The sequence below is a fragment of the Cygnus atratus genome, chromosome 29 (genome assembly GCF_013377495.2).
Source record: "Cygnus atratus isolate AKBS03 ecotype Queensland, Australia chromosome 29, CAtr_DNAZoo_HiC_assembly, whole genome shotgun sequence".
In the NCBI taxonomy this organism is placed as follows: domain Eukaryota; kingdom Metazoa; phylum Chordata; class Aves; order Anseriformes; family Anatidae; genus Cygnus; species Cygnus atratus.
Window position 1 is genome coordinate 791,379 of NC_066390.1, and position 8,796 is coordinate 800,174.

The 8,796-nt window shown below is 42.8% G+C and overlaps 1 pseudogene; it reads right to left on the bottom strand.

The window, feature by feature from the left end:
• Nucleotides 1-692: 692 nt before the first annotated feature.
• On the bottom strand, nt 693-8,404 carry LOC118260194 (zinc finger CCCH domain-containing protein 11A-like; annotated as a pseudogene).
• Between the last annotated feature and the right edge of the window lie 392 nt (nt 8,405-8,796).

Sequence of the window (8,796 nt, forward strand, 5' to 3'; positions counted from 1 at the left end):
CCCGGAGGACCCGCCCTGGTGACCCCCAGCGGACGCCCCGGGCGCCCCGGAGGACCCACCCCGGTGACCCCCGGCAGGCCCCCGGGCGCCCCAAAGGACCCATCCTGGTGACCCCCGGCGGTCCCCCAGCCGCCCCGGATGATCGATCCCGGTGACCCCCGACGGGCCCCCGAGCGCCCCGGAGGACCCACACCGGTGACCCCCGGCAGTCCCCCGGGTTCCCCGGAGGACCCACACCGGTGACCCCCGCTGGGCCCCCGGGAGCCCCGAAGCTCCTGTTTTTCAGTTATCCCCCTATTTGCATACTGACACATTTTTTTCTTTCTCCTGCTACTGCACTTAACCTGAGCACCAAATCTTTCCAGTACAACCAGGGACTTTCAGCATAAAAGCATGTTTTGAGCAGAAGAAGGCAGCACCAGCAGGCTAACATGGGTGAATTGTCTTAATTACTGCTTAACCTTCCAGTTTAGGAGTAATGAAATCAAAACAAAAGCGTTAATTATTACCTTTCTCTGTAGACAGTGTCACAGTTCTCACCACTGTCCGGACATTTTCCTTTTCCGGAGCAGGAAAAATCACGCACTTCGCTTTGTAGCATTAAGTGGTGAAAGGCACCCAGCCAGAGTTACAACATGAGAATTGTCATCTTCTGCCTGTATTTCAGGAGACAACCTAAGTAACTCTAACCTTCAACACTTACTTTTAGCTTCCTGTTCCTGAAATTGAGCTGCCTCTTTCCCTAGTGGTACAGTAGCAAAGAAGCCAGCAGTAGATGGGACGGCAGCTGCCTCCTTCCGAAGCTTCTCTTGTTGTTCTCTCAGTTGCCACTTCTCCCACAGTCTCTCGTCGATGCTCTTCACTTGAAATTTAGTACGAGTTGCACTCTGCTGAGTGGGCTAGAAGGAAAGAAAAGTAGTGCATGAATAGGACAAAAAAATCTGTGGAGATTTCATTACGAAAATCTGATCAGCAATCCCTCCAAAATGGTCTCGATGTGGAACAGCATATTAATATCGTTCAGGTTACTGTCATTTTTTTCCATAAAATTTTGCCTGTAACAAGAGCCATGCTTTACTATGGAAACAGTTTCACGTATCTGCAATTTCCAACATGGTAAGCTGCTTTAAACAGCTAGGGTGTTTTGCTGTACATCTATTCCATGCTTTTTAAGCAGCAGAAAGTCATACAAGTTCCCCTATACAGTAGCCACTGACAGATTGATTTCCTTGAACACAAAACTCTGGCCTTCTCTATTAAATCACTTCCCTCAGGATTTTTACAATATCCTTCATGTCTGACAGATTAAGTCGGTAAGAACAAAAAATTCCCTCCACATTAACTGTGTAGATTTCGACTGGTGCTAATGGGGTTTCTTATTCGTCGTGGCATAAACAGACTGATTCAAAGTTTGAGGATTACAATGTTGTCTGGAAATGCTATTGGCGATAGGACTTAGACTGCACTGCAGCTCCTACCAGACGCTGAAAGGTAAGAACACACTCAAGAGGGTGGCACATGGTGAGTAACAAAACTTGTCAGAATTTATCAGAAATTATATGAATGTATGCGTGTCTTCACAAAGGACTCACCTGTACATCAGGTACAGAGTAAAGTTTTGGAAAAGGCCGGTTCAATTCCACTGTCTTCTTTTCTTCTTTTTCAGGTGCTTTAAAACAAGCCCCCCAAAAAGTTTTGTCAACGGCAGAAATAAAGAAAGCTGGGTACTTGTTTTCTTTGTGCGTTTATTTCCTCGTGTCCCATGAGACAGAGAGAAAGGCTACAATGTGCAATCCATGCAGCCTTTAAGCCCTCCTTATCTCCCTCACACAATCTCATTTTACAAAGTTGATATAATCTTAACAACGAGGCCTTTGATCCTCTGTCATTTTTGACAGAAACTGGCCCCCCACATTAAGACGTTGATGCATGCTTTACAAACACATACACGTGTCAAGTTAAGCAACACATGCCAAAGAGGAAGGTGAACTTGAACTCAACACAGGGATGACTCCATACCATAAACAGATGGCAGAAAAAAAACAGAATACCAAAATTAGACTAAAAAGCCCCTCAATGAGTTAATTTTCTAGCGGGAAATACAGAATACCATCACGTAATTAATGAAAACAGACATGGTTGCATATTCTGGCCCTTCCTTGCCTTTGAACTTTGTAGCCTTAAACTCTTTTATCCTCTGCTTTGAAGGAAAAAGCAAAGCAGATCCTGAGCAAACTGAACTTGCTCAATATGGGAAGCACCTCACCGGGGCAGGTATTAAAGCATCTTATTACCTGTTAGCTTTGTGTTCCATAACCATTTCTGCCCTGCTGGGGCAGGTCCAGGTTGTGCTGGGGGAGCTGGCACATTTCCTCCACTCTGCTGCATCCGCAGAGCTTTCTCGCGCTTTATTTCTTCCAAGGTTTTAACACGCACTTCTCCTTCTGGCTTGACTTTACCTGCCGGCTCCTTCGACTGCGCTTTGCTGGGCCTGGACAGAGTGAGCACACTCTGCTTCTTGGGCTCACCCTGAATTTTTATCTTGGGATGGAACTCTCCTGCTTTTTTCTTCTCTTCTACCAAGCGATTATTCTTTTTTTCAGCCAAGGCTTCAGAGAAAGTTTTGATGTGACCTGCAGGAGCGGGTCTTGCCCCTGCGCTGGGATCTTCGGTTTTACCATGCCATTCAGCCTGGGCTTTGGCTTGAGTTTCTCGTCTCTGAAGAGCTCTCTCACGACGGATTTCCTCCAGTGTTTTCACATGGATCTCTCCCTTTGGCTTAGCAGCCTTCCCTGTCATCATCAAGAAATGAGAAGCACCAACATTTCAAGAGAGTCCAACAATATTTTAAGTCTCCAGAATTTGTCACAGTACTAAGGAAAACTAATCCTGAGCGTTCCCAATAACGCATCTTAGGACAATACCCTAACATTCTCCTCTTCCTCTGAGCCACTTGTTGTAGTTTGAAGACCAGCCCTATCCAGAGAGAGTTGCTACACAGAAATGCTAGTTTACTTTATTACTTTTTCAGACTGCATTTCAAATTCCTGCTCCTGGCAGTGGTTCTATTCTAATTGTATATGATGGTTCACAGAAGCAGCTTAAAACCTTGACAAGGCACAAGTGGAAAATAAACACACACCTAGAGCCAGATTTCTGATAGTGGCTGTCAGAAGAGCTTCAGCACTCAAGCAAGAGGAATCAGTTCTTTGTTTTCATTTCAATTAATTTTTAGGGCTGTATGAAAATGGTCTAAGTTCACGGAAAGGAAGAAGGAGAAAGTATATTTAATAGCCAGTTGTTACCTTTCGCAGTACTAGTCTGTTGAAAAGGTAATCCTAGTCTCTCCTTCACAGACTTGGGAACTTGAACTGCAAAACAGAAAAAGAACAAATTAGGGAGGCTGCATAAACGTCAACTTTGTGTTCACATTTGAAAACAAGACAGGAAAGGTAACTTTGAATCCCAGTGATTAACACCTCAGCCAACATGCAAAAAGAAACATCACAGGAAAAGGACAAACAGAAAGCCTAAATACAAAACCCGTGAATCAAATCCAGATGCCCGTTTAGTAGCTGTACCTCTCTTCGGTGCTTTGTCAGCATTTCCCAGAACCTCCACCTTCTTCCCCAGCCTTTCAGCAAGGCTGCGCTTCACTGGAAGGGCGCTTACATCAGCTTCAGACAGAGAAAACAAGGAATATTTTAAGAACATTTCTTTGCAGGAAGATTTGAGAACAGTCAACCACAAGCTTCTATTTTTCAAGCATATTTTCATAAAATTGCCTTTCAGCTGCTAAATGTTTTTTTTGCCATTTCTGCAGTCAACACAGATCTCCACTGCAATGCATTTTCCTCTCATACGTCAAAAATACTCTTTAATGCAGTCATATATAGAAGGCGGCACCTAAATAACGGCTCATAAAAAGTTCTTACCCACGGAGGCTTTCCGTTTTCCTTGTTTCTCAGCAAGATCTAGTCGAATCACAGGTTCCTCCCCTAAAACAAAAGTAAAATTTTTCTATTTCATCGAAACCAGTAGCCAATAGAAATATTATACTGTTAGCCCATGTCCAAAAAAACCCAGCAAGACACTGTTTTGACAGCTAAACCACACAAACTCATATTTCAACTATAATTAACTTAGAAAAAGTATTACTAGTCTCAGTGTTTGCTTCAAATTCCAGCTGAGATAGTAGAGAATGAATCTGAGTCTGCTTGACAGCTATACTTCGTGCAGAACAAAGCTGCATAAGCAAGCAGAATATTATTAGGTACAAATGGTGAGAAATATTCCTTTCTAAGGTGAATGTCTATGAGTAAAAGTACTTCTTCACTTTTTTCCCTTTAAAAGGAATTTGCACAACTCTAAACAATATAATTTATACACAGACTCCCATCACACTACTGTCCACGCCTGCCACTGTCAGCCTCTTTAATGCTTCAGAAATTGCTTCTTACATAGCACTGTCTTCTATAGCTCTTTCTTCTCGTTACTCTCCTGTTTTTCCGTTATCCCCCTATTTGCATACTGACACATTTTTTTTTCTCCTGTTACTGCACTTAACCTGAGCACCAAATCTTTCCAGTACAACCAGGGACTTTCAGCATAAAAGCATGTTTTGAACAGAAGAAGGCAGCACCAGCAGGCTAACATGGGTGAATTGTCTTAATTACTGCTTAACCTTCCAGTTTAGGAGTAATGAAGTCAAAACAAAAGCATTAATTATTACCTTTCTCTGTAGACAGTGTCACAGTTCTCACCACTGTCCGGACATTCTCCTTTTCCGGAGCAGGAAAAATCATAGAATCGACGGGAGGAAGAGAAGATCTTGAAGGACCTTCTGTTCAGAGCAAGCAAAACATAAGGAAGTTTACCAAACATAAAAAACTATCACAAAGAACAAAAAACTTTAATTATTCATTACTGTCAAACATACAGTGACCAGAGCATGTAAATAAGAGGGGTGACTAATTTGTCTCTGGTTGCCCTTAGAATTCCCATCTAGAATACCAGCTGGCTGAGAATCAGGTTGCTCGATGCCCCCAGCTAAAAATGGAAGTCTATCCCTCAAGCAGCTCCCAGCCACCATCACCTGCCATTCTGAAGCCAATAAAATTTCACTTCTTTGGCAAATAGTTGTATTCACCAAAGCATAGCCAGCTACCCGGTATTACTGGAAGAATTTTTTTTTTTTAAAAAGAACATCAAACAGGATGAAGGTGAACAGGGTAAGAAAGTAGGGAATATTAACTCACCACCGTGTCTCTTAGTTTTTTCCTTCATTTTCTGCCATTTGATTTCTTCAAGTGTTTTTATTCCAAAATTCGGACCGTCCTCTGAAAACAGAAAACAGTTAATGAGACTAAGGCTTAGAGGCGCTCGCTGAGGAGCGAAGATCCTCAGGCTTCTTAGTGCTCAGGAACTTTTAGAAGTATTTAGAATAAACCCTGTCAACACTCCTCACAAGTGAAAGAACCATAGAATCAGTGGCATTTTGCCCCTCCTTTCACCCTTCAGGGTAAAAATTGTAGTTTTAATTTTCATCCATTTACACGATATTAGATCCCTCTATCACTAGATATGGCTTTCAACAGTGGTAGCAAGGCTGCACGTGCAGCCATTTAAACTCCATGCTGTGGCCCTGTTTTGTTCTCCAAAAGTAAAGAAAAGGAGTTCACCTTTCTGACCCAATGGGCACATGATGGTATTAGGTAGAAATGAGATCATGGAAATAACCCGAGTCCATTCAGCACCCCTACATTCTGTTGTGTTTTTACACCACATTGCTTTCGAGTTAATTGTCAGGTTCTCCTTCCGATTTATCCTACTACAGGTGCTGGAATACCTTGTTTAGCAGTAGTAGCACTGGCTTTCCGAGTGGAAATCATCCGTAATCCATTTTGGCCTTCCTCAGCTGGTTGCTGGACGGGAGTTTTAGTTTCTTCTCCTTCCTCAGAAAGCTGGTCTGAAGGGGAAAAATCTATTCAGTTATGCATAGACCAGATTGTTCATGATCATGTAGCTCATGCAATGACACTTCAGTCCATGGTCCATATAAAAAAGCTTTTTTTTTTTTTTTTTTTTTGTTTTTAATACAGCTACACTGACCTGATGAACTAGTAAGTAGACTACACTAGGACAAAACATCTAGGACTCTAGATTCTCTCTGCAGCTTTAACTACTACACAACATATTACTCTTCAGACAGAAGAAAAAGGAATTTCCTTCCTAGTTTCACATAGAGCTTTACACAACAGACCAGCTAAAGCTAAGAGTGGTTCTAAGCTTTCCTCCAACATTTCAGGTTCTGTCCACTGACTGCCAGACAAAGCCACCAGTGACCTGACCAGACTGCTTGCCCTATCGCTAGTCAGACCTCAGGTCATCTGTGATTTATACATTCATTTACAGCACAAATTCCTTCCAAGAACCAAAGATTTCCACAATCATTTACAGCACAAATTCCTTCCAAGAACCAAAACATGCTCACCATCATCATCTTCATCATCATCTGCAGCATTGATTACAACTGGAGGGTGTGTAGGGCTTGGGACGTTTTCAGAGTTTTCCACTTTCATCACCCCCCCCTTAGCTATGGAGAGGGATTGGACTGGACAGAAAGTTTGTTTTGCTGCAGTGACATCTGAGCCACTTTCAAATCATCGTCCGCGGACTCAGGCGGACTTGGCAGTGTAGCTAGAGGAAGAGGAGGATCATCAGTAATATGGCAGTTTAAAACTTTGACCACAATGCACGAAGATGGTAGGTAAGGCAGATAACCTGCACAGACAATGAATTCAGCGTCTCCTTTTGCCCATCCCGTCACTGTTCACACCGTGAACAATGACTTCCCTTCAAACAACAACACATCTCCCTACCACCCAGCAGAAGATGAAACAACAGAAAGCAAACTGCAAGGCAAATATCACACAAAGCAGAGAGAAGCTGAGCATGAAAGCAGAAAACAAATACCAGCGGTACACCAGCAGTACACTCGGTTTAGCTGACCACCTGTGACTGCAGACCTTTTCCTGCACTCACAAATGAACAGTTACCTGATGTCTCCTACAGTACTGGCACCCACTAAGTAATATTCAAAATTAATTCTTCAATACTTAAAGAAAAAGGACCTAAACTCACTCTTGCTTGGTGGTAAGAAGACTCCATCGATGTAACGTCCCTTTGTGTGATGAAAAGCACAGTTGGCTTTCTGACAGCCTACTGGCTGGTTCTCCCAGTAGCAGGGAATCTCACTGCGCTTTTTCTGAAGACAGAAAGAAAGACAAGCTCGTGATAACATGCACCTAAGGTTTGCAAAGAGATGCACAGTTCCAGATCATGACAGCGATAGGGCTGTCACAATACAGTGCTGAAACATCATTCCAAAGGTCAGTTTATCACTTAAGTATAGTATTTCCGGGCATATTCACAAACTTTGCATAAGCTGTAACCACTATGCACGTTTAGCTTTGTCATCATTCAGTTTGAGAAGACAGGCACTCTCAGACATCAGTTTAGGGTGGGTTAAACTAATACACCTAGGATTATACTAGGATTATTCAGAGGGAAAAAGAACATCTTAAATTGCCTACGTTAACTCTATCTAGAACTACTTCTTGGAGACTTCGTTCTTCTGCACCTTTAACTTTCCCCACTGCTTCCTACCCCAGGCAGCTAGAACAGCATTATCTGAAGGACTCCGGGACAGCAGAGACCTGATAGATCATTATCAAGCCTGCTCTCAGGAGGCTAGTACAGCCTGTTTATTATCTCCCTGCTCCAGCAGGTTTTAGCAGTCTATTTAGCAGTTATTCTGCATCTGTTGAGAAAATACTGTCGGCATCTAATAAAAGAAAATCTTGCTAAGACGTACCTAAGGCATTGATTTTATTTCCCTCTCCTTCCTCCCACCCCCTCTCCTGGTAACAGAAACCAGTGTAATTTCAAAGCAAATGAATCTATCCTGCAAAAGCACAATCAGCGCACCTACAGCACTGAAAAATGCTTTTGTTGATTTATTTTGAGAATGTGTCTGAATCGGCAGACATTCCTGAAACAACGACCCTCCTGCCACAGCGTGCAGACCGTCTCGTTCCCCAGAGCAGCTTCGCAGTGGCGGAAGGAACAGTTGTCTCCCTGTAACCAAAAGGAAACCAACAAGGAAAATATAGTACAGCCTCAAAAACGTCCATGCTACTGCCTCAGGTTGCTACAATTGAATTCAGAATCTATCTGGTTATCAAGTTAACCAAAGACCAGTGTGCCTCCTCCTCCTACTCTACCCCTTCCTGAAAAAAATGGAAAAAAAAAAAAAAAGAAAAGCAAAGCAAAAGAAACCCAGCCATACCTTGGTACAGGTAGAATAGAAATAGAAGTAGCAATCGTCTCCTTGTTTAGACATGCCGACAAGTTCTGATAACAAGCTCGGGTTCTCTCCACAGGGACTTCCTCTGCTCTTGGAGAGAGCTGTCTTCACCCTTGCTTGGGCTGAAAGTCTTCTACTGGCTTGTGATCAGTGAAATCTTCTTTTTAAAAGTAACCCTAAAGAAAGTACCAACAAGTGAAAAATAATGAGTAACAAGCATTTTTCCAGCTTTCTTCTGTTCATCAAATTAGTCTCTTGAGGAGAGCAATGCCTTGAAATCAGCTGTTACATGAACTAACACAATATTAAATTAAAGTTCTGTAAAGCTGCCAGGAGCTTTGTCAGCAAGCGTTCTCTTCCACGTCCTCAATAATATGACTTGGAGCACATCTGGAAGCCTGAAAATGGAGTCACTTCTTAAAAAACCA